Source organism: Monodelphis domestica, chromosome 2 (genome assembly GCF_027887165.1).
Source record: "Monodelphis domestica isolate mMonDom1 chromosome 2, mMonDom1.pri, whole genome shotgun sequence".
In the NCBI taxonomy this organism is placed as follows: Eukaryota; Metazoa; Chordata; class Mammalia; order Didelphimorphia; family Didelphidae; genus Monodelphis; species Monodelphis domestica.
The window spans coordinates 452,377,251-452,402,051 of NC_077228.1; the positions used below are offsets into that span (position 1 = coordinate 452,377,251).

The following is a 24,801-nucleotide window of genomic DNA, read 5'->3' on the forward strand; positions in this document are numbered from 1 at the left end:
TCCTCACTCGAAGTCCAGCATTCTTTCTATTATGAATCAATGAATTAAAAGTGGAATTTATTAAGTGATTAAATTATGCACAACACATATTAAGCAGTTGGAGTACAAATAGAACAGTAGTCCCTATTTTCAAGCATTTCAGATTATAAAAGGAGATAAACTATGTAAGAAATTTCAGGAACAAGTATGTTGAAAAGGTTATATGGTCCTTAGGGCACAACAGTAAAACAGATGATGGTAATTGATGTACTTTTATTTTTTTTTTGGATGTTTGGTGTCATTTAAAAATTTTTTTCTAAATTAATTGAATCGATTTAGAACATTATTTCTTGATTTCAAGAATCATATTCTTTCCCTCCCTTCCCTCTCCCCTACCCTTCCTGTAGCTGATGTGCAATTCTACTGGGTATTACATGTGTCCTTAATTCACGTACTCTTTTTTTTTTTAAACAAAATTTCCACAGATAAAATTATACATTTCTGATTTTGAACCAGTTAACTTTTTTTCTCTCTGGTGTTTGTTAGCTGTGTCTGCTGAGAAAGTTAGGGGCTACATCATGGGAAATAGTTGGCAGGTCCTAGCTCTACAGCAGCACTTCCACAGGTGATGTCTTTGGGGACTAACTAGTAGCATTACTGTTGGTTGTGGGAGACCCTGTCTGTCATGTGGTTCTTGAATATAGCTTCCCACAGGTGTCATCTGGTCATCTTGAAGGTAGTGAGGAAGGTGGGAGTCTTTTATTTCTGATGATTACTCACCTCAGTGATGGACTTAGAGCTGGGGTGGTGAAGCTTTGGCATGCAGAACCCTCTCTGGGGGCATGTGCACTGGTTACAAGAAAGCCAGAGGTACTAGGAGCTGAGCTGTTCCCTTCCCCCTCTCCATGAGCCTGAGGACATTCTTCACTTTATCTGCCCCTCTGCTATGCAGCCCAATAGGAGAGCTTCCCTCCCTCTCCTGTCTGGGGTGTGGCAGGGGGGTAGGGTGGGTCATGGCACATGGTCTCTTCACCATCACTGACTTAGAGCCTTGGTTGGAAGGTGGCCTTTTGATCTGTCGGGACATTACTTATTCCCTGGGTTTCTGAGTTTTGCTTTAAAAGGAGATAATAATGGCAAAGGTTTGACTTACCTGGTACATGCTGCTTCCTTATCTCCCTCAGTGTGCCTTGCTGCTTCAGCTTGGTGGGGAGGTCTTCACCTAAGGTTCTTCCTCTGGATGGATGATGGTGTGGAAGAGGTGTCTTGGCTCAGATAGAAGCAGGTCCTGGGGTCTGGGGATACCTTCTGAGGGCTGGTGACATTTCTTTGTGTGTATGTGTGGCAAATTGTAAATTACTTCTTTGTAGATTAAAAGACTTTTTTTTTTGTCTATAGATCAATAATAGTACTATATTTAATTTTCCGGCAATGTATTTATTATCTTCATCTGAGGCTAGGAGCAATTAATGGAAAAGAATAGATATCTGAATGGAGTTTGTCACAGGTGTGACTCTTCCAATGTTTTTTAGAAAGTAACTGGATCTTTTATTGTGGGTTGGGGTGGCACATTTACCTACAATGTCTAAAGGCTTCATTAAAAAGTTATTGTGAATTGAGAGAGTGGGATATGTAGCATCCCAAGCATATTCACATCTATGAAATATAGATGACTGTATTATTACTGTGTCTCCAAGCATGAGGCTTTACCAATAAGGTTGTGAAGGTAACCTTGACCTGATCACCGACCTATTGCCCAACACAAGTCCATTAACATGTTCGGAGACTTGCCTGGGAAAGCGCGGTTATGTCCTACACGCCCAAAAGGTGTTCCCTCCACTGTACCACCCAATCATGATTGTCTAAGATATGTGATGTAATTGTTACGTGATTAGAGGCATCCCTCTGCCTCCTCATCAATAAAAGCAAGGCAACCCCTGGAATTTTCTCTTTTTAGGAAGGTTCTTTCCCTAGATAGGATTACCGTTTCTCTCTCTCTTTCTCCTCCCAAGTCCTTTCCTTCCCGGAGGCTGTGACCATCTCGGCCTGCATTCTCTATCTTAATCTCCTCAACCACCTTGTATTCCATTATCCTCATTTTCCGCCTTAAGGAAAATCATAGGGGTTGCCTGCCCTATCCAACCACTGATTTGTCGGTGTCTTTCATTTCCACCCTGGTTCTTGGTCCCTATCTCTCCTCGGTCCCATTACAAAGGTGAGCCCCTTCCTTTGTGGGACCCTGCTGGTCAGGGTAGTTCATTAGGAGCGAACCCACAAGATAAATTTTGGAATAGTTAATTAAAAAAAGATTTCTTAAACATATTAATATTTAGTATTTATATTATGCTTTGAGGTTTGCAAAATACTTTTGCGCATGCTTTCCCATTTGATCCTTACAATAGACCTATGAGAACAGCTCTCTTTTTATAGATGAGGAAATTGAGGCTGAGATATAAAGTAAGTGACTTGCCTGGGGTCCCAGATGGAGTGATTTGCTAAGTTTTTATTTTAGTGGGCCATTTACATTTTTTTCTCCTATGAATATTAGCATCAACTAGAAATGTAGTGATTATGCATTTTCAAGATTTTGAGGCTTTTTTCAGTTAAATTATTTAATTCTTTTGCTATTATATTCACCAGTTTTTCTGTAAATTCATATATACCTCCACACATATACAACTACTTTTTTGGGAAAAATACCAAACCAGTAGTCATGTATACTTTTGCTGTATAAGTAAGTTATATTGCTTTGGCAGTCTGCCTGATGTTACATCATTTTCATCAAACTCTTTCTCCTTTATTAAAAACAGATTTAAACAATGAGAAATGTTTGGCATGTAGGTTGTGTTCTTTTGTTTCCTGTGATAATAGACTATCTTCCCCATAGAATGTAAGATTGTCTCATTTTTAGAGATAGGATGGATGGGATTTGAGTAGGCCAACACTGATTGATCTACAAGAAAGAAAGAGGTAACATGTTCTTTAGACTATGAAATTCTTTTCAATACCTTTTGAAACAAAATTCATTGGATCCATGGATGAAGAATATAGCATCCAAATTCCAGTTTTTTGAGACCACCTACTGGAAGTAAGCTCTAGACTCTTTTTAGGTTCTATTTAGATTTTTATTGAAAAAATTATTAACTAGCCTAAGAATATATATTTTTTAAAGGTGAGAGGTGATCTGTCTTGGTCTGGGGGTTGATAAGTTTAATAAATCTGATTTTATTTCTCTGCTACTTTTTAGGTTTAGCATCTTTGAAATCATTAATAAAACATGTTAATTTTCAAAATGGGGAGTAGAAAAACTCATCCTGTTGTCCACTTATTCATTCTCTGATACTTAACTTCTTGTGGCATTTGTCTTTTTTTTTACATGGCTTTAATTACTGTATGTAGGTGAGTCCTAAATTTGTATCTCTAGTCTGATATCACTTTTTCTCCAGTCTCATATCTGTAGCTATCTGAGATAGTCTCACCTAAATATCCCACTGCTACCTGAGGAACTTAAAGTGTAGGAAACTAAGCTGTCATCTTTTCCCTTCAAGCCAGCATCAAGTCAGTTTCCCATAATCATGAATAAACACTACTCCTCCATGTTAATAAGATTCACAAACCTGTGAGTTCTTTCCATCAACCACATCTGACTATTTCCCAAAGGATTGACTAAGCCTACATGGTTCAATTTACTTAGAGTACATTTGGTTACTTTTAAAATTTAAACTCAATTAAAAAATCTTTCAATATTTTTTTCTCAATTTCATGGTAAAAGTTTCTAACATTAGTTTTTCTTTCATTTCAAGTTTGTACCAAATTCTCCCTCCTCTCTGAGACAGTAAGCAATTTGATACAGGTTATGCCCAGTTTTACTTTTTTTTAGTGAACAGAAGTCTACTTTCAGATCTCTCATTGAAAAATAAAGAAAAACAAAACTTGTGTAACATGACAAATATGCATCAAGGAAAACCGTCAAGTACTGGCCATTTTCCTTACTGCCCTCCTCAGTGTCTTTCAATCTGCATATAAGTTTATCACCTGTCTTTCAGAAGGTAAATGACAAGTTTCATCTTAAGAATGGGTCATTGCCTATCATAGCGGTAGGTGACTGGAATAAAAGTCAGGGCTGGAGTCAAAAAGACCTGAATTCAAATATGGCCTCAGATATTGCTAGCTACATGACCCTGGGCAAGTAAGTTCTCCTCATATGCCTCAGTTACCTCATCTTTAAATTGAACTGGAGAAGGAAATGGGAAAGCACTCCAATGTCTTTGCCAAAAAAACCTCTATTGGGCTCACCAAGAGCTGTAAAAGACTGAAACAACTGAACAAAAGTAGTTCATAAATGTTCAGCTATTCCTTAATTGATGAACTCCTCCCCCACTTATTTTCTAGTTCTTTGCTACTACAAAAAGAGATACTGTCATATTTTTTGTTACATATGGATTTTTTTTCCTCTGTCTTTGATCTTTTTGGTGTTTTGGCCTTGTGGTGTGGTATTGCTGAGTCAAAGGTTATGCAGTTTAGTAACTTTCTGGGCATAGTTCCAAGTTTCTTTCTTAGAATGGCTGGACGAGTCTGCAGGTCCACCAGTAATATCTTAATGTACATGAATTCCCATAGCATTTGTCATTTCCTTTTTTGCCAGCTTTGCCCATCTTACAGGTGTGATGTGGACCATCAGAATTGCTTTAACATGCATTTCTTTAATTATTAAATTATTTGTAGCATTTTTATCTGGCTATTGAAAAGCTGGATTTCTTTTTTTTTTTAACCTTTACTTTCTATCTTAGAATCACTACTATGTATTGGTTCCAAGGTAGAAGAGTTTTATGGGCTAGGCAATGGAAGTTAAGTAACTTGCCCAGGATTACACAGCTAGGAAGTGTCTGAGGGCAGATTTTAACCAATAACCTCCCATCTCTAGGTCTGGCTTTCAATCTACTGAGCTACCTATATGTCTCTCAAAACTGGATTTCTTTCCTAGAAAACTGCTTTTATTTACTTATTGTGTGCTTGTTTTCTGGTAATGCATTATTTGTTATGAATATGGTACATAAATGAGGGGCTTTTACTTAAGTTGAATTTTCCAAATAACTGATGAAATGTTACTTTTTCTTTCTCTTATCATGAGTGATTTGGGTAAGTTTTTTTCAAAATGTTAATAGTTGATATTTCTATTGAAAAACTTCCTGTTGATATTTCAAAATTGGTTGATACTAGGAATGAAATTTAAGAGAGACTAGCCTGGATATAGAGAACTGGGAATCCATAGAAATAGTGATTGCTGAACCCTTATAAATTTAATGAGTAAGTGGGGAAAGAGATAAAAAGAGAACTCAGGACAACACACTTGATGACTGATGATACAGTAAAGAAAATTAAAGAATGGCTAGACTGGTGGGAGAAGAGAAATTAGTTTCTGGAAAACACTGAAAAGAGAGCATGTACAGGAAGAGAATAATTTTTTGAAAGGTCAAGAGGCAGGAGGATTGCAAATGAACAACCCAAAGGGTACCTTTGTAATAGTAGTTGTTGGTATAGGCCCTCCTTGTTGATGATGTGGCACCGGTGCACACTCTGTATACTCCTGGGGAGCTGCTCTGGTCTTCCTAGCACCTGAGGACATTTTTTGTATACCCACCCCTCAGTCCAGCCACCTCAAACAAGTACTTTCTCCTTCCACTCCACTGGGGGATCACAGACAACTTGAATTTGTCCATTTGGCACTCAGACTGGTAAAAGGTTTACTTACCCTCGTATAGGTGTTCAGTGAGGGCTATTTTTTTCTGTATTAAAAACTAAAGTTAATTGATAACTTCTATGAAAGACTGGATTAAAGGAGAAAATAGATTTAAATAAAGATATTCGAGTCCAATAAGTAATTCATATAAAGTAAGGGGAATGATCTCTCCTAATGGTGGTATTCAAGTGTCTCATCCTATAGTGGAGATGATCTTGGAATCTTGAAAGCTTCAAGTATGGATCTAATATCTGAAAATTGAGAAAATTGGGAGAGACTTACATTAATTCAAATTTCTACTAATACTTGGGGTACTTTTCCTCTCCATCTCTAGAGGTCATAGATGACATTATAGATTTAGAGGTAAAAGAGACCTAGTCCAAAATCTTTAATTATAGATGAAGAAACAGTGAGGTTAATCAAAGATAAATGTCTTCCCCAAGGTGTCACACAAGTACTAGGGGACAGATAATTCAAATCAAGATTCATTGCTGAAGAAAACTGGTTTCTTCCCATTGCATCAAGTGAATGAAATTCTGGTCCTTGAATTAATGAAATATATAAAGTGGAATGACATAAAAGTTAAAAAATTATATTATGAAATCTAGTAGTTAGTATAATTAATATCTTGAACTGGATTACCTTTCCAATATTTTTTGGCATATCATGGAGGGTAAAGAAATGTGTCCATGTGGGTACTGGTTGGAAAAAACTACCTTCAAAAATAATTATTAAACTGTTGGGTTAATACTTATTTTTGTTTAGCAAGCTCAACTAACCAATTATAAATGCAATATGCAATTAGCACAATCAGAAAGGGATTAACTCTCCAGATTCATTACTATTTTGTTTTGAGCCTGGTTTACTTTATAGAGTATTTTCCTTTCCTGCATGTGACCAGACTGTCACCTTCAATTTGGAATGTTTAATTTGTAGAGTGGTGGTTAAACTTTGTCAGAGTAGAATATTAATACCTGGAATTAGTTTGGCACTTAAATGCTTAGGAACTGGCATTTTTGGAAATAAACGTTTTTATCTTTATGCAGAATCCCTATGAGATAGGTTTAGGGATACTGAATTCCAAGGTTTGCTGAGATTCTTGACTTTCTTTCATCTCTTTATTAGTGAAGCCAGGACTAAAATAAGTCTCCTGAGTCACAGCCAGCATTTATATATTAGGTCTCAATCTCATCCTTATATTCTTTGATTCCTTTAAAATTGTTTCCTTTCAAAATGGCTACATATGTAGAGAAGAGCAAAAGGAGTGATTTTATGTTACTGAAAGACAAATATTTTTGATAATGGTTTAAAAAACCATTGTGAATGAAAGGCATTAATTTCATCCCTGGGTTGGCTTTAAAAAAAAAATCCTTATCTTTCTTTTTTTTTTTTAAATATATTTTATTTGATCATTTCCAAGCATTATTCGTTAAAGACATAGATCATTTTCTTTTCCTCCCCCCCACCCCCCATAGCCGACGCGTAAGTCCACTGGGCATTAGATGTTTTCTTGATTTGAACCCATTGCTTTGTTGATAGTATTTGCATTAGAGTGTTCATTTAGAGTCTCTCCTCTGTCATGTCCCCTCAACCTCTGTATTCAGGCAGTTGCTTTTTCTCGGTGTTTCCACTCCCATAGTTTATCCTTTGCTTATGAATGGTGTTTTTTTCTCCTGGATCCCTGCAAGTTGTTCAGGGACATTACACCGCCACTAATGGAGAAGTCCATTACGTTCGATTATACCACAGTGTATTAGTCTCTGTGTACATTGTTCTCCTGGTTCTGCTCCTCTTGCTCTGCATCACTTCCTGGAGGTTGTTCCAGTCTCCATGGAACTTCTCCACTTTATTATTCCTTTTAGCACAATAGTATTCCATCACCAACATATACCATAGTTTGTTCAGCCATTCCCCAATTGAGGGGCATCTCCTCGTTTTCCAGTTTTGGGCCACCACAAAGAGCGCAGCTATGAATATTTTTGTACAAGTCTTTGTGTCCATTATCTCTTTGGGGTACAGACCCAGCAGTGCTATGGCTGGGTCAAAGGGTAGATATTCTTTTGTCGCCCTTTGGGCATAGTTCCAAATTGCCCTCCAGAATGGTTGGATCAATTCACAACTCCACCAGCAATGAATTAATGTCCCTACATTGCCACATCCCCTCCAGCATTCATTACTTTCCTTTGCTGTTATGTTAGCCAATCTGCTAGGTGTGAGGTGATACCTCAGAGTTGTTTTGATTTGCATCTCTCTGATTATAAGAGATGTAGAACACTTCTTCATGTGCTTGTTGATAGTTTTGATTTCTTTATCTGAGAACTGCCTATCCATTTCCCTTGCCCATTTATCAATTGGAGAATGGCTTGATTTTTTGTACAATTGATTTAGCTCATTATAAATATGAGTAATTAAACCTTTGTCAGAGGTTTCTATGAAGATTTTTTCCCAATTTGTTGTTTCCCTTCTGATTTTAGTTATATTGGTTTTGTTTGTACAAAAGCTTTTTAGTTTGATGTAGTCAAAATTATTTATTTTACATTTTGTGATTCTTTCTATATCTTGCTTGGTTTTAAAGCCTTTCCCCTCCCAAAGGTCTGACATGTATACTATTCTGTGTTTACCCAATTTACTTATGGTTTCCTTCTTTATGTTTAAGTCACTCACCCATTTTGAATTTATCTTGTTGTAGGGTGTGAGGTGTTGTTCTATTCCTAGTCTCTCCCACACTGTCTTCCAATTTTCCCAGCAGTTTTTATCGAATAGTGGATTTTTGTCCCAAAAGCTGGGATCTTTGGGTTTATCGTATACTGTCTTGCTGAGGTCGCTTTCCCCCAGTCTATTCCACTGATCTTCCTTTCTGTCTCTTAGCCAGTACCAAATTGTTTTGATGACTGCTGCTTTGTAATATAGTTTTAGGTCAGGGACTGCAAGGCCCCCATCGTATGTGTTTTTTTTTCATTATTTCCCTGGATATCCTTGATCTTTTGTTCTTCCAAATGAACTTTGTTATGGTTTTTTTCTAAATCAGTGAAGAAGTATTTTGGTAGTTCAATGGGTATGGCACTAAATAGATAAATAAGTTTGGGTAGGATGGTCATTTTTATTATATTGGCTCGTCCTATCCATGAGCAGTTAATGTTTTTCCATTTGTTCAGGTCTAGTTTTAGTTGTGTGGCGAGTGTTTTGTAGTTGTGTTCATATAGTTCCTGTGTTTGTCTTGGGAGATAGATTCCTAGGTATTTTATTTTGTCTAAGGTGATTTTGAATGGGATTTCTCTTTCTAGTTCTTGCTGCTGAGCTGTGTTGGAGATATATAGAAAAGCTGATGATTTATGTGGGTTTATTTTGTATCCTGCAACTTTGCTAAAGTTGTTGATTATTTCAATTAGCTTTTTGGTTGAATCTCTAGGATTCTTTAAGTAGACCATCATGTCATCCGCAAAGAGTGATAACTTGGTCTCCTCCTTGCCTATTTTGATGCCTTCAATTCCTTTATCTTCTCTAATTGCTACTGCTAGTGTTTCTAGTACAATGTCAAATAGTAGAGGTGATAATGGGCATCCTTGTTTCACTCCTGATCTTATTGGGTCCTTATCTTTCATCTTCAGATCAATATCGTGTATTGGTTCTAAGGCAGAAGAATGGTAAAGGCTAGACAATTGGGGTTAAGTGACTTGCACACTTAGGAAGTATCTAAGGCATATTTGAACCCAGGACCTCCCATCTTTGTGCCTGGCTCTATCCACTGGGCAACCTCCCTGCCCCTCTGAGTTGTTTATGTCTTCTGTGGCCTATTACCCACCCACCCACCCCCAATATGTGAGCAGTGGCAGTGTCATGCTATGAAATTCCTGGTTTTGGTCCTTTATAGCTACAGGACTGCTGTCAAGCACTTAGCCACAAAATTGTGCACATATTACATATTCAAGCAATTTGTTGAATGAATGGTCTAGATTTAGTAGTGTCTTGAAATGAAATTTGGATGCCCCAGTTTACCCCTTCCCTTTGAGAAACCCCAGTGCCAGGCACACCTGTTTTAGTTTGAACTATGGACTTTAAGACTGTTTGGGGACCCTATTGTGGGTGGGTTTTGTGGACACTGTAAAAATGTTAAGTGCCTTTTGTTTTAGAAACTTCTCGTTATGTTAAAGTTCTCTCAGAAGTCCAGATTTTAATTTGATCTTTGCCTTAGTAATGGTTATGCTGACCTCTCCTTGATACTCCTGAGACTAGCTACAAATCTCTTTGCAACTTGTTTGAGGTTTGTGTTTGCAGGCTTCTGGATCAAAGTTCCACAGAAAGGTATAAAGGACCCCCAAGTTCTGTCCCTCTTTGCAGTGGCCTCTAATACGGTGTCACTCCCAGGGATATGTCCCCAGAGTTCAGGCCCTGTGTAGATTTTGGTGCTGGAATCTGTGTGGCAGCCGAATATTGAACCTATCTCTATTCCTGATTAAAGACTAGGTTTTTCTGACTACTTTGGTAGTTTTTTCCCCCAAGTTAACAGTCTTATTGACACACAGCTCTAAAGTGTATTTGATTCTAGATTGGGTTGGGAGAAAGCCAGCACTCTTCCCAATAGTTCTGGGAAGCTTTTGGTAGACTTTGATCTGTCCCAGTGGAGCTCTTGGAGCATCCCTTCCATATTGGCATAGATGATAAGCCTGTTTGACTTTGATTTAGGAACCACCTGGATTTGAAACTTGCCATTTAACAATTACTACCCATGTGATTTCTCTGAGAATGGCTGATGATGTTGATAGGCTAGCATTTGTATAGCAAAATGCTTTACAAGTCATCTCATTTAATACTCACAATATGCCTAGGGTGGGAGGAGGTAGGGGATATTACTGCCTTCCTTATACATTCTCTCGTTTTGTTTGCTCTAGAATCTCATTCTCTCATTCATGACTCATGTAATTATCTGGTCTTACCCCCCAAGTTGGTTACTAGAAGGGTAGAGGGGTATCAGGTGGAACTGTTCCCCTCCCCCACTTCACAGCACCTGTTGACATTTTTCCCCATTCCCCTGTCCCTCTGCCCAATGGGAATCCTTCTTTACACCACTGTGTGGGGTAAAGGGGAATGGGGCACAGCCAGCACCTAGTGCAGGAAAGGGAGAGAGGGACATGGCATAGGGTCACTTGGAGGGGCATGCCCTCAGTCTGTGGGGTTGGGGCAGCACCTGGTCCTCCATCTCTAAAAGGTTTGCTATCATTGCTGTAGGCTCTTTCTGAGACAACAGAGGTCACTTTCCTCTCATTGCTAGCCCTTGATTTGACCCTGACACATCTATCTACCTGTTCTTCTCTCTCTCTTTTATGTATCTTCCCACAGTACAATGTAGTCCTACAAAAGAAGCTTTCGCCCATAGGCAGGATGTTACCAGCTTCTGTCCATAATGCCTCCTGTCTGCCTTTTTACTGTTATGTTACAGATTTCCACTTTCACCCCGTCTTCTTCAGTTTATTTAGAAATATGTCTTTGACTGGTGTCTCTTTTTGTCACTGTTCCTTTTGCGGGTGGTTAGGCTCAGGTTTACAGCATGAATTCTACTGGATCCTGTTCTAAGCCCAATTGCTCTTTGGAACACATTATTCCATTCCTTCTTGCTTTCCTAGTTGCAAAATAGTCTTACATTATTCAAATGTCCTTTCCTTTTGAACAGGCTTAGTGTAGAGCTTGCAGACTTAAGTTTATCTGGAGATCTGTGTATTCTTCCACTTGGAATTTCTTTTTATTTTCAGAAGTTCTGGATGGGTTTCTCCTATTTTCTTCAGTATGATGAAGTTTTTCTCTCCTTTCATCTTCTTTTGGGAGACCTATGATTCTTAGAATGTTTTGCTGGGGAGCAAATTTTCTTATAAATTGTTTTTTGCTTTTCTTCTAGGTTGTTCTTCATTTCTGTTTATTTGCATTCCCAGGCTATTGGTTTCTTTGGTGAGACTTAACCATTTTTAAGTTTTTCTGTTTTGTTCTAATATTTTTGCTGTGCAGGACATAAATTCTCTTTTTAATTTTAATCTTAACTTCTCAGGAATAGTGTGTTGCAGTTCCATGTTCTTTCTAATTCCACAGGATTGTCTATCCTGTGTTAGCACTGGATCATTTTCCTATATTTTGCAGTATTTATTTAATTTTATTTTTAAAATCCTTAATTACCACTGTGTATTGGTTCCAAGGCAGAAGAGCAGTAAGGGCTGGGCTTGTCTATGCTCACATAGCTAGGAATTGTCTGAGACCAGATTTGAACTTAGGACCTTATCACTCCAGACCTACCTCTATCCACTGAGTCACTTAGGAGCCCCTGCAGTATTTTCATAGATGCCTGAACTTGGGGCTGTATTTCCTTATGTTGTTCTGTTTTTCCTATTGACTTATTTGTATAATTTAAGGTCTTTGAGTTTTCTTCTAGAAATCTTTGGTACTTGGGGGTTTCCTCCATATTTCTCACCCATATTTTCCTTATCTCTCACTTCCTGGATCCTCTCCTCTGATTGTGGCTTCCTTCTAGCCCAGGTCACTGCTTCAGGTGACTTTTGGGTAGTCAGAAGTGACTACAGTTTGATGTTGTGCTCATAGTGTTACATGTCCTCAAGGATTTATGCCCTGCCCTGGTCACTTGCCGTACTCCCTCTGCTCTTCTGTTCTCTGGCCTGGTCTAGGGCAGTTCAGAAATTTGTTGCACTGGTGCTTCCTGTTGCAGCTTCTGACAGGTGTTTTCTCTTGAAGGATTTTGACTGAGCAGGCCCCAGCAAACTTCTGCCAACAATTGCTGGGATCTCCAGGGCACTGGAAAGAAGGGGTGGGAACCCAGGTTTCAGGGGTTGGTTTTTATGGAAGTTTGTAAAACTTACTGGGTCTGCTAGTGCCTTGATGGTGAACCTATGGCACACATGGCAAAGATGGCAAGGCATGCAGAGCCCTCTCTGGGCATGCACAGACCCCTGGCTTGGCCAACTGGGAGCCTGGCCCTGTCCCTGAACACAGGGGGTGGGGCATTCTAGCTTCTTTCCACTTTCCCGGGCATGAGTGCACCATCTGGTGCCAGTGACACTGCTGGTATCCTTCCCACCCCCGAAGTAGTAAGCACCCCTCCTGCTCAGAAGTGGGAAGGCTGGTTATGAGGGGCACTAGCCCTGCCCCTCCAAATGCAAGGGGAGGGTATGGGGCACCAGAACCTTCCCACCGAGCTTGACCCTACCCTTGGTAGGGGTGGGTGGGACACTGCACACAGTTATGGGTGGGCATGGTGAGCAATGGGGTGGAGGCATTGGCATGAAGTCTGGTGGGGTGGGTGGGGCATGGCATAGGGTCCCCATAAGGTTTACCCATCACTGTGCTAGTGTAACTTCTTCAGGATAGTGGAGGAGGGAGGCTGATTGAGCTCAGAATCAGTAAGCATCACTTCTTGGTTTTGGGGGGGGGGATATTTTTCTTTTTACCTTCTTTTTATTGTGGGTATTCTAGATGATGGAGACAGCATAATTTATGTTTTGGAGAAGCTTGAGAGGTTAGGGGGATCAGAGAAAATACGTAGTCTACTGTCTTTTTGCTTTTGGTGACTTAGAAGTTAACAGAACATTTTCAAAAGGTCATGGGCATTTACTACCTTTTTTTTTTGTTAAGGAAAAAGGGTTCCAGTTAGCATCCCCAGTACTCATTGACTAGGTTAGACTAATCACTTGTAGATTTAAATAATTATTTTAGATAGTGCTGTGATTTGTATTAACTTTATATTCTTTATAGGTATAAATTGTTGTATATATCAGGAAATGCTAAAATATTCCAGTCTGTGTTTATAATGCACATTGCCCTTGCTAAGAAAATTTGAAAGTTTTCATGAACTTGTTGGAATAGAGCAAAGTTTTGGAGTTATGATCCTAATATGCTATTCTAATTTACTTTGTTAAAACTAAAATAACACAATAGGATAATTTAAAAAATGAACAAATAAGATTGCAATCAAATGTGCAGGACCTACCTACTTTTACCAACCTTTTACTAACCTAATCCTTCCCTACCTGAAACAAATTTCAGGTACTTTTTTGGGAGATGGGAACTCTGTGAAAGGATAGCCACATCCTATCTTGAACCTTGGTAATATATTTACAAGTCTCAATTGGGAGGGAAGTAGAAGGGAGAATGATTGGAATTCAGGAAGCAGAGCTCTGTGATGAGTGATGAAGTTGAGAAGTAGTGATGCTGAAGAAGGGGCCCATTGAAATGTGTAGAATGTACATTAAAATATACAGAATAGAACACAGAAAAAGGTCACAAGGAAATATAAGACAGCAATACAGTTTTGAAGTAATCTGTGGAATTTGTTTTATACTTGAAGTAACTGGTTGCATAGTGGATGATAGAGCACTGGGCTTTGAGTTGGAAAGTCTGAATTTAAATGTGGACCACAGACAATAGCTGGGTGACCTTGGGCAAGTCACAATCTGTATTTTACTCAGCTTTAAAATGAGGATAATAATAATCTCCACTTCCCAGGGGTGGGGGGTGGGTGGGTTTGTTTTTTTCAAGTAACATGCTAGCTGTATAGGGATTAGCACAGTGCATAGCACATTGTAGAAACTTAATAAATTAATGTTTCCTTCCCCTTTTTAAAAAGCAGGTGGTATGATATCAGTGGAGACAGAGTGGTTTATGTTTAGTTCTTTTTGTGCCTTACTGAGTAAATGAAAATACCCCTCTTTTGGTATTTAAATTTAGGATAAAAAATTAAAAAAAATAAAGTTGTTTAGGAGGAGGCAGCTGGATAGCTCCATGGATTGAGAGCCAGGTCTAGAGATGGGCATTCTAGGATCAAATCTGGTCTCAAGACACCTACCTGCTTGACCCTGGCCAAGTCAGTTAACTCCCATTCCCTAGCCCGTACCACTTATTCTACCTTGGATCCAATACCCAGTATTGATTCTAAGACAGAAGGTAAGGATTTTTAATGGGAGAAAAAAAAAGTTGTTTAGGAAATCAGTGCTGAAGGTCATATGATTTTGATGACTTTTGAGGGGATGATCAGGTGAGATAAGGTGCTTTGCTATTCTTTCTGTTCATGAGGAGATTTGAGATCCATTTTTAGTTGAGTTGCTTAATTTATTTGTACTTAAAACTTAAAAAATCCTTGTTCAGTGTAACTAGGTGGCTCAGGGAATAGAGAGCCAGTCCAGGAGATAGGAGGTCCTGGGCTCAGATGTGACCATAGATACTTTCTAGCTGCATGATCCTGGGCAAATCACATAACCCCAGGCATTTCTAGGTAGCCCTTGTATCTCTTCTCCTTGGAACTCGCACTTCTGACAATTCTAAGACAAAAAATAATGAAAAAATCCTTGCTCTAAAAGACCTAATCTTTTTCAATTTTTTTTCTTTTTATAGATGAGTAAACTGAGGCCTAGAAAGGTTAAATAATTTATCCAAGGTAATAAGTAGTTTTATTATATATTAAGTGATCATACTCTCACAGAACTATTATGATGTGTGAATTCTACTTCTATATGTATTTTTCCATCTTTCCATAGGTATGTAAATCCCATGAGAGGAGGGTTGGCCAGGCTCTAGCAACACAGTAAAAGCTTAAAATTGTTTATTGATTGATTGGTATCTTTCCTCCCATTAGATATTTTATATTAAAGGGGTGAAATGTGATCTTAAAAATGTTTTACTGCTTCCTAGTTCTATTGGAAGTCACTAAGGAAGGTGTAAGAACACTGGACTGTATCATTTTCCTCCCTGTTGCACCTAAGAACCTCAAAGTCATTTCATTGATGGTGAACCTTTGAGATGGAGTACCAGGCCCTGTCCCACCCCCCACCCCCCTGACCAAATGCTGTGCCCATGCTCCCCAGAGACCACATTCTGTGTCCCTTCCCCACTGAGTGATTGGTGTACCCCGCTTTCCCCCTTCCCTCCTTTACTCCACCCAGGGGAGGGAAGAAGCCCTCCCATTGGACTGTTGGGCAGAGGGGTGGGTGATGTAGTCAGGCTTGGGGAGAGGGAGAGATGAGGGGCCCAAGCACTCTGCTCCCCTTTAGTTATGTGTCCTGCTCTGAGCTATGCTCACCTCAAACCTAGTTTATCACCAACTCCACAACAGGAATCAGCTTTGCCACACAGACTGCCATCTCTGTGTACTATGATGCTGCATGTGACCCTCTCACCTTACTCTATGGTGGGGGGGAGGGGGAAGGGAAGGGAGCAGCTTAGCTATGCCTCCCTCTGGCTTTCTAGTTAGGAACTCTGGGAACTGTGCTGCACAGACAGGGGAACTGGGTCCTTGGCATGTGTACCCACAGAGAAGTCTCTGCATGCTTTTGGTTTGCCATCACAATTACCTGTCTGTATACCCTAAGGACACCTAAAAGGCCCAGTTTACCTGGAAGTTGAACCCTCTTTTTTGTGTTATCTTCTCTAGTGAAGATTATGAGAACTGGATTGTTTTGAATTTTTTTTTTCCTCTAGCACTTAGCCTAATACTGACCATATTCTCCAGCAGACTGCCTCTTCTGTCATTCCCACACACTGAAATCTTCAATTTCTCATTTTCTACTGACTACTTCCTTGCTACCTATAAACACCTCTATGCCTCTAAGCCAAATAAATGTTTTTTTTTCATTCCTTCATTCATTTACTAGATATTTAATACAATTACAACTCTGGAGACTTCAATTTAGAAGGTTGGAGGTCAATGCCTAGGCAATCAGCTAGTATTTCCAATTCAACTAAGCTGGGAGGGGATGGAGATGGAATCTAAGAATTGTGAAGATTGAAGATCCAGTTCTCTCAGGCATATCACTCAGCTAATTCCCCAAGGCTCTTGTGGTTGGATGATCCTTAGCTAACATTCATTTTCTATTCTCCTAATCCTTTCATCTGCACAGATATACCTCAAACCCAAAGAACTGAATGTGAATAGAGAGGCAGGTAGAGAGGGGTAAATGATTAATACTATTAAAAAATTCCTTGCAGCCTCCTTGTTATAGTATTACAATTTATACTCATAGTTTCACATTATGAAATACACATTAAATATGTAAATATAAAATGTTAAGTACCAAGTTATAGCAGATAGAAATATACTTAATCTTTTTCTCCTCCTTACTTGTTAGCTGTATTTGGCCTTATGCTTTGATAAAATGCTGGAGAACAAATAAAAAAGTAGAAAGAAAAATCAAAGTTGACTACCTGGTTTCAACTCTGGAAGATTGGAAAAATGTTGGTTTCCCAGACAGATAACTGCCAATGTGAGATTATCTCCAAAAAAGGTCTGATCACATTACCCAGTAAATTGCAGTCACTCCTGTTGTCTCCAGGATCAAATGCAAATTTATCATAGCATTTATATCCCTTTATAGCAGTGGTTCTCAACCTTTCTAATGTTGTAACCCTGCAATACAGTTCCTCCTGTTGCAATGACCCCAAACCAAAAAATTATTTTGGTGGCTACTTCAAAACTATAATTTTGCTACATTTACGATTCGGAATGTAAATACCTGATATGCATTACGTATTCTCATTGCTACAAATTGAGAGGTTGAGAACCGTTGCTTTATAGTTTTGCTTTAACTTACTTTCTGGCTTATCACACAATTTACTCCCTTTCAAACATTCCAGAGTCTGGCCAAATTACCCATTTGACACTTTTATTCTCCTGCCTCTATCCTATTGTATAAGTCCTGATCCCCATGTTGGAATATATTGTCTCCTTTTACTCTTATTTCCTTCTGAGTTCAGCTTTATTTCTGTTTGAGGCTTTCCCTGAACTTTCTAGCTGGAATGTATGTTCCTTAAAGGCAAGAACTATTTCATTTTTGTCTATTTCCAGCAGTTAGATCCCTGAAATCTGGCAGATACTTTATGCTTATTCATTTGATCATATATTTGCCTCCCATACTCCTCTCACATAAGGAAGTTGCCCTTCTTGCAAATGCTAACATCATTCCATTCACAAATCTTAAATCCCTCCTTGCCTACTGACTTCTATCTCCAATCTAGTAAATGTTTTAGTGCCTAGTCTTGTTTCAAGCACAGTGCTTAGTTAGCAATGTGGGGATACAATTAATAAAAAGAAATATGATGAGCAAAAGATGAAATAACCAAGGAAACAAAGGTTTGATCTTCTGATCATATCTGTTTATTAACCAGTACATGCCGATTGCTTAACAAATCGGACAAACTCCTGCAGATTAGGGCTAGAGCCCAGTAAAGTAGAAGACAGATTTTTATACAGTAAGAAGAGTCACATAAGGTCAGTTAATTTTTTTAAAACCCCTACCTTCTGCCTTAGAATCAATAATATGCATTGGTTCCATGGCAGAAAAGTGGTAAGGGCTCAGCAATGAGAGTTAAGTGACTTGCTCAGAGTCACACAGCTAGGAAGTGTCTGAGGCCAGATTTTAACTGAGGACCTTCTAGGCCTGACTCTCAATCCACTCAGCCATTTAGCTGCTCTCAGGGCAGTTAATTAAAAGGAAACAATACAACATTAGATAATCTGATTTCTCACTGGATGAAAGATCCTATAGGGTCTTTCCAATTTGGGTGGAGGATGAATATATCCAATTTCTTAAATTCAGGAAAATAGGTATCCCTCTCCTAGTATCTATAAACAGTCAAAGGAATAATAAATGATTGATGAGTATGGGGCCAGTATTCAGGTAAAAAATATGGGTTGCTTACAGCCTTTCTGGTCAATATAACCCAAAGCTTTAATTAAAGCAGCAGGTATCCAGATGGTTCAAATTTCCTACCTATGGAGGGCTAGGTTGAAACAATTTGACAACTGAGTAAAATTTTCCTTTGACGTGATTTTATGAAACTTCAAATTGACCTTTGTCCCTGACAACCTGTCTGGAAGAAACCCCCTTAATCACCCATGTCCCAGACTGATCCAGAAACCCTCATATATTTCTTGATTACTTTAGCTAGGATTAGCAGATATAATCAAGTCTTAAATACCCTTTATGTTTTCTTAATTTCTTCTTTTGTACCTAGGCTACTCCCAGGTACCCTAAACCTTTGGCTATTGCATCTAGGCCTCCTCCAGTCATTTTAGACTACGACTGGTCCCTCTTCTATATAAGTCTATATAAGCTCATTGCATTTTGTAGTTCAGTGAAATCCCAGGACTGAGGTTCTGTGCAACTTCCCAGATAAATCTTTCTACCTTGATTGAGGACCATTATTATAACTACTTTGGTAGTTATGTATTTTTTCAGGTTGATATCTCATAGTAAGGAATTCGGATTTAGCCCATAATTGAATAGGAAGGGGAATCAAGCTAGCCCCAGAATTGAGCCACAAGATGGAATCAGTGTGGTTCACTCAGTTCCCTCAATTAACCACTTGCTGCCCCAAGTCCCTTCCTTTATTTTTCTCTTAAGAAGACAGTCCTTGTCCTCAAATTTATGATCTAGTGGAGGACAACAAAAGTTTAGAACAAAAAAGGATGGAGAAGACCAGGGCAGGGCAGGGCAGTCTTGTTCCTTGGAGTTGAAACTAGGGGGAACAATGAACAGTGGAGTCGAGTTAGCCAAAAAGACAGTTTCTACCTTTTACAGAAAATTTTTGGAAGGACTTTGATACTCTGCTCCCCAGCCAGATAGTAGAGGAGGCTGAGAGAGGTGGTGTCAGTGGAGCCTTCAGGAACAGCTGGGTGGAGATTAGAGTTCATGAGCTTAACTTGGGAGGGCCATCTTGTTCTGTGGAGTTGAAACTAGGAAGATCCAGGGTGGACTGAACCCCAAAGTCCAGGGTCTGCCCTCTGTAAAGGAAGACTGCCTACAAACATTTTTATTCCTCTTTTATTAAAAATTTTTTTTTCACTTGATCCTTCCATTCCTGCTCATGTTGCTATTATATGTTGTTGTTCATTTTGTCTACAATCCATGCTTCCACTTCTTTTTTTCTTTTTTCACTCTCTTTAGTTTGGCTTTTGACCTCAACATTGAACTGAATCTTTTCTCCAGAGGCAGTGATCTTTTTAATTATCAAATCGAACTGGTTTTGCTCACTTTTCATTCTCCTTGAATCCTGGAAACAATAGGGAATTACTGCAGTTTAGGGAATAATCTGATCAGACCTGATTTAGGAATATAATTTTGACTGTTGTTACATATTTTTTTAGTCTTCCAGGGTAAAAGCTTGTTGGTTGTCATTGTTTTTGGTTTTCCCTTCTATTATATATTTGTCCTACTTAACCTCAACCTAGAGCCTCAGGGGCTCTAGGCAAATTCTTGGTTATCTCTTCACTCTTGTAGGTGGCAGACAAGCCATTAATTTTCACAATTATTTGCAATTCTTCTTACCTCATAACTGTATATTCAGGGAACTGGGGATAAGAAATAAAAAGCTTTCAGAGTTGCTAATGAGCTTATAATGGAGATACATAGATTTAAAGTTTTATAATAGTGTGAGACAGCATGTCAAGAGCTATCCTGTAGGCCATTACTGGTACTGGAATATAGAGGGGGGAAAAGTTATAGTTGGAGATCACTTTAGAGATGATAGTTGAGACTGTGAGAGGGGATGACAGCATTTTGGAGTATTTTAAAAACCCTTCCCCGAAATTAATTTGTATAAATATATGGGGCGTATCTTGGTTTTTCACAGATTAGCTTAATCTTTTTTATTTCTTTTGAATAATCTTCACTTGTATCATTCATTACAATAACCTGAATCATGAAAAAAGATTAAGTAATATTCAGAATATCATAATTATTAAAGCAGGAAAACATTCTGATATTTTTAAAAATATATTTCTAACAGTAAGCATAGAAAATCACATTTTCTACTTAACCTTCAGTTAATGAAAAAATATAAATTAAATGGAATTCTATTCTATGAAGATTATCAAAATGTTTATAGAATAGAACATTCTGTTTAGTTTGGCTTACTGATTTTATAGTTTTCAGTTGTAAGAAGCATTTTTGATGTTTTTGAAAATTGTTTCACTGTGATTAGATAGAATTTCTGAGTTCATCTAGTTCAGTGATGGAGAACCTTTTATAGATGAAATGCCAGGCTCCACCTGCACCCCCATCCCCACCCCTGTCCCAGACCAAGTATTGTGCCCTCTCTGGAGACCAAGTGCCATGCGCCCCTCACCTCCCAGCCTTTACCATCTTTACTTTAGATAGGGGAGGGAAGAAGTGCTCCCATTGGGCTTCTGGGCAGAGGGACTGGGTGTGATGAGAGGCACATGTGGAGAGGGAGAGAAGAGAGTGGCCGGAACCCTCTGCTCCCATCCAGTTTTGTGCCACACTGTGAGCTATGCTCCCCTTAAACCTAGCTCTTCTCCAACCCCACCATGGGAATCGCCTTTCCCACAGACTCAACAGGTTGAGCTATAGGCTGTGGTCTGTGCTGCATTCTCCTGTAGCATGTGAGCTCACCTTGGGCTGCTGGGCAAGGATGTGAGAAAATGGCTTCAGGCTCAGTGGAGAGGAAAGGGGAAGTTCCTTTCCTTTCTAATAATGAACTAGGGCGGGGTTGGAGGGTGGTTGAGTGGCCACAGATTGCATTCTGGGTACCATCTTTGGCATCTGTGCCATGGGTTTGCAATCATTGACCTAGTTCATCCAAAAAAGATACCCCTCTTCAAATACCTATGAAGTGGTCCTTCAGCCTCTGTTTAAAGACCTCAAGTGATGAAATTCCATCACCTCCTGAGACAATCTATTACATTTTTGGGTGGCTCTTAATTTTATTAAATTTGTTCTTAAATCAAACTTAAATTTATATAGTCAATATATGGGAAGTGGTGAAATAGTGAACCTTCATTCTGCATTCCTTCACTGGTGGAAAACTCAATTGAGGAATGAGAGGATAGATTATTAGTGCCTGGTGAAAAATCTTAACTATCATGAAATCAACTATAGTATTAGTTTTCAAGTGAATAAAGGAATTAAATGAATATTTGTCTGGTTTGTACTGTATGGTGTGTAAATTTGTTTCTAAAACCAATTTTTAAGATGTAGGGCAGGCAATCTTTCATTTGGGACTATTTGTCATCTTGGAACAAATGAAGGATTAAGTCCACATGTTTTTTCTTTTATACTTTTGAGAAAAGTTATATATACATATATATATTAAAGTAGTTAAACTTTAATATTTTATATTTTGAATACAATAGAAAAAAGTCTTTGGTTTGAGAAATGCCTTTAAAACATTCCTAGAAGTTTCTCCATTGCATGTTTAGTACTCAGATATTTTATATTTATAAAAACTCACCATATCAAGGCTACTTTTTAGGTGAATTCCCTCCCTGCTACCTCAAGAAAGCTGTGACTTATGTTTGAGCTACAAGTTCTTTATTTCAAAATTTTAAAAATTTCCAAAAATTAATACTTAAAAGCATATAAACTTACAATGCATGTTTACTGCTGAAACCAGGAAAGGAAACATTTATTTATTTATTTATTTATTTTTGGGTGTTCAGTAAAATGAAACTAAAAGGGAGCTCTGTCAAAGGGAATTTGATATCTTAGTTGTCTTGTATGTTGGAAATCACATGGATGTGTATAAATGATAAATTCTCTTTCCTCCCCTTACTCCCTTTTTAAATTTGGACAAGTTATAGAAAGAAAACCTCAGGAAATTAAGGGTTTCCTTTGTATTATCAAATGGTAAACTGCTGTTTCCTCCACAAGGTACTAAAGTGACTGTTCTCACTTGAAGTAAACTAAACTTTGCCAGAGGCTGGAAAAAGATTTTAAACAGGAGTAATGAAGGGAAAGGACAGTGATTTGACCATCAGCTGTAGGTTGAACAATTTTTCATTAACCTGCCTACAGAGACTTCTTAGATTGCCCTAGTGAGTTTATAATAATTTGAACAAAGTGACCAATTAATTCATTAATGAGTTAATTCATTTTTTAAAAAAGAAACTTATGTTCTTTCCGTAATTACTAGAAAACAGAAAGGCAAGGCCTAGGTCAGTGATGGAGAATCTTGTAGAGGTGGGTAGTGTAAGAAATGTCCTTAGATGCATATGAAGAGGGAGAAGGGAGCATAGCAGCCCAGCCAGAGCCCCTATGGCTTTCTAGTAATGAACTCTGTGCTAGGGCAATGGCACATGTGCCCACAGAGAGGGCTTTGAGTGCCCCCTATGGCATTTGTGGCATAGGTTCGCCACCATTGGCCTAGGCAAACTGGGGTTAAGTGACCGGCCCATGGTCACAAAGACAGGAAGTTTCTGAGACCAGATTTAAATACAAGTCCTCTTAACTCTAAACCTGGCATACTTTCTATCCTCTGTGCTACCCAGCTGCTCCAAATTAACTGACTTAAAAAACATTTTGTGTATATACATATATGTGTATTTTAATAATGATTTTGTATAGGATTTGTGCTAGAATTGTGCTAGAATTAAAGGACCAAAAGGAGGAATACTTTATCCTGGTAGTAACTGACAGAGCTATTTCTAAAGAAAATTTTAAGTACAGATATATAGAGGGCATATAAAAAGGATACTATACCATCCTCTTAAAGTGATATGTTCTTCTAGAAAATCTTTTGCCTCCATTATCTTCCATTTTTACATTTGTGAACATTAAAACTTTTTTTTGTGTGTACTGATAATGTAAAGTTGTCAGGTTCTTTGCACCAAAATTCTAGCATGGAAATTTCTTTTTATTTAGAAAAGGTCAAAAATGGGACACTGAGAGCAGAGAGTTTGGACAAGTAGAGAAAAGTCTTATATATATAATTTCAAAGGCAAGTTATGATATTGGTCTAGGAAAATAGACTATTCTCTATCCTAAATGAGATCTTTTTGAAAGACGATATAAAGTACAATTATACACTGAAAAATCATGTGTACAATATTGAAAACAACAGTATACTAAGATGACTGATCTATTTCAGGAAAACTTATTTTTTTACCTCTCTTAAGTAAATAAATTGCCACACAAAAGTGTAAGGCAATATAGGAAGGCAAAAGGAGCCTGAAAATTAGGGAAATTTGGAGATGCGGCTTTTTATGATTAGCCAAAGAATAATTTCTAAAGGCCATGTGTGGACAGTCTGTATTTTTTAAAATGCTGAATATTCATATTGGTGTTTATTTAGCACAGTAATTTTGGTGTATTCAGATTATGTTTATTGATTTCAATTCTCTTAGGCTGAGCATAGTGGCACATGTCTGTATGCCCAGTTACTGGGGGAGGTTGAGGCTGGGTCAGTTGAGCTCAGGAGTTCTGAGCTATAGTAGTAAAGCTGATCTGCATGAATTCTATCATCAATTATGATCCTTTTGTAGCCAAGGGACTACCAGGTTTCTTAAGGGGATCAGAGAAGGGGAACAAGTTAAATTTGTATTGAGATCAGACCCATGGATGACCACTGAACTTCTAGGTGTAGCTTAGGTGAGATAGGGAGATCCAATCTTCTGGAATCCACAAACAAAAGGAATCCTTGAAAAAGAAATTTAGCAACTTTTACATTTTAATGGTAATTATTAAAAGCCATTTGATATTGTGCTCCTCAGAGCATGATCATTCCAGAGCAGATCTTCCCACTCCACTCCATCCATTTGTTAGGAAGAGAGTTATATAATTTTATACCACATTTTTACAAAGTATGGGAACCCTTTGGGAAAAGGGAGACCTAGTGATTTCCACACAGAATGATAGTCTCCAGCATTCTGATGTGAGGAAGGGAGTTTTGATGGGCTTTCCATGAAGTCTGAATTAACAGTGGAGATCCAGAATCACTTTTCTCCCCACCAGTTAAAAAAATGCCTTTATTCTAATTTGTTAATTTTTCTAGTAGACACAAAGAGGCAGGCAGTGTGTGATTTCAGGGAGGCATGACTTCCTATACTTTAGTGCCTTGGACAGTCAAGTCAATAAATATTAAGTTGCTACAATGTGCCAGGGCATTGTGTTAAGTGATAAAGATACTAAAAAAGGTAAATGATAGTTGCTGTCTTGAAGGACTTCACAGTCAGGTGGCAGAGGAGGTGTTTACACATTTGGAATTTGCTCTTATCACTGAAGTCTGGGCCATTGGCCCCCTCCCCCCAAACCAAAAAGACTATGCACAAGATAGTATTCACTTAAATATTCTATAATAAT

The 24,801-nt window shown here is 38.4% G+C and overlaps 1 protein-coding gene across 34 annotated transcripts in view; it reads left to right on the forward strand.

Annotated features, from left to right (window-relative positions):
- Positions 1–24,801, forward strand: part of AFDN (afadin, adherens junction formation factor) — a 184,250-nt gene that overhangs the window by 21,903 nt on the left and 137,546 nt on the right. The gene's annotated exons all lie outside the window — the stretch shown is intronic.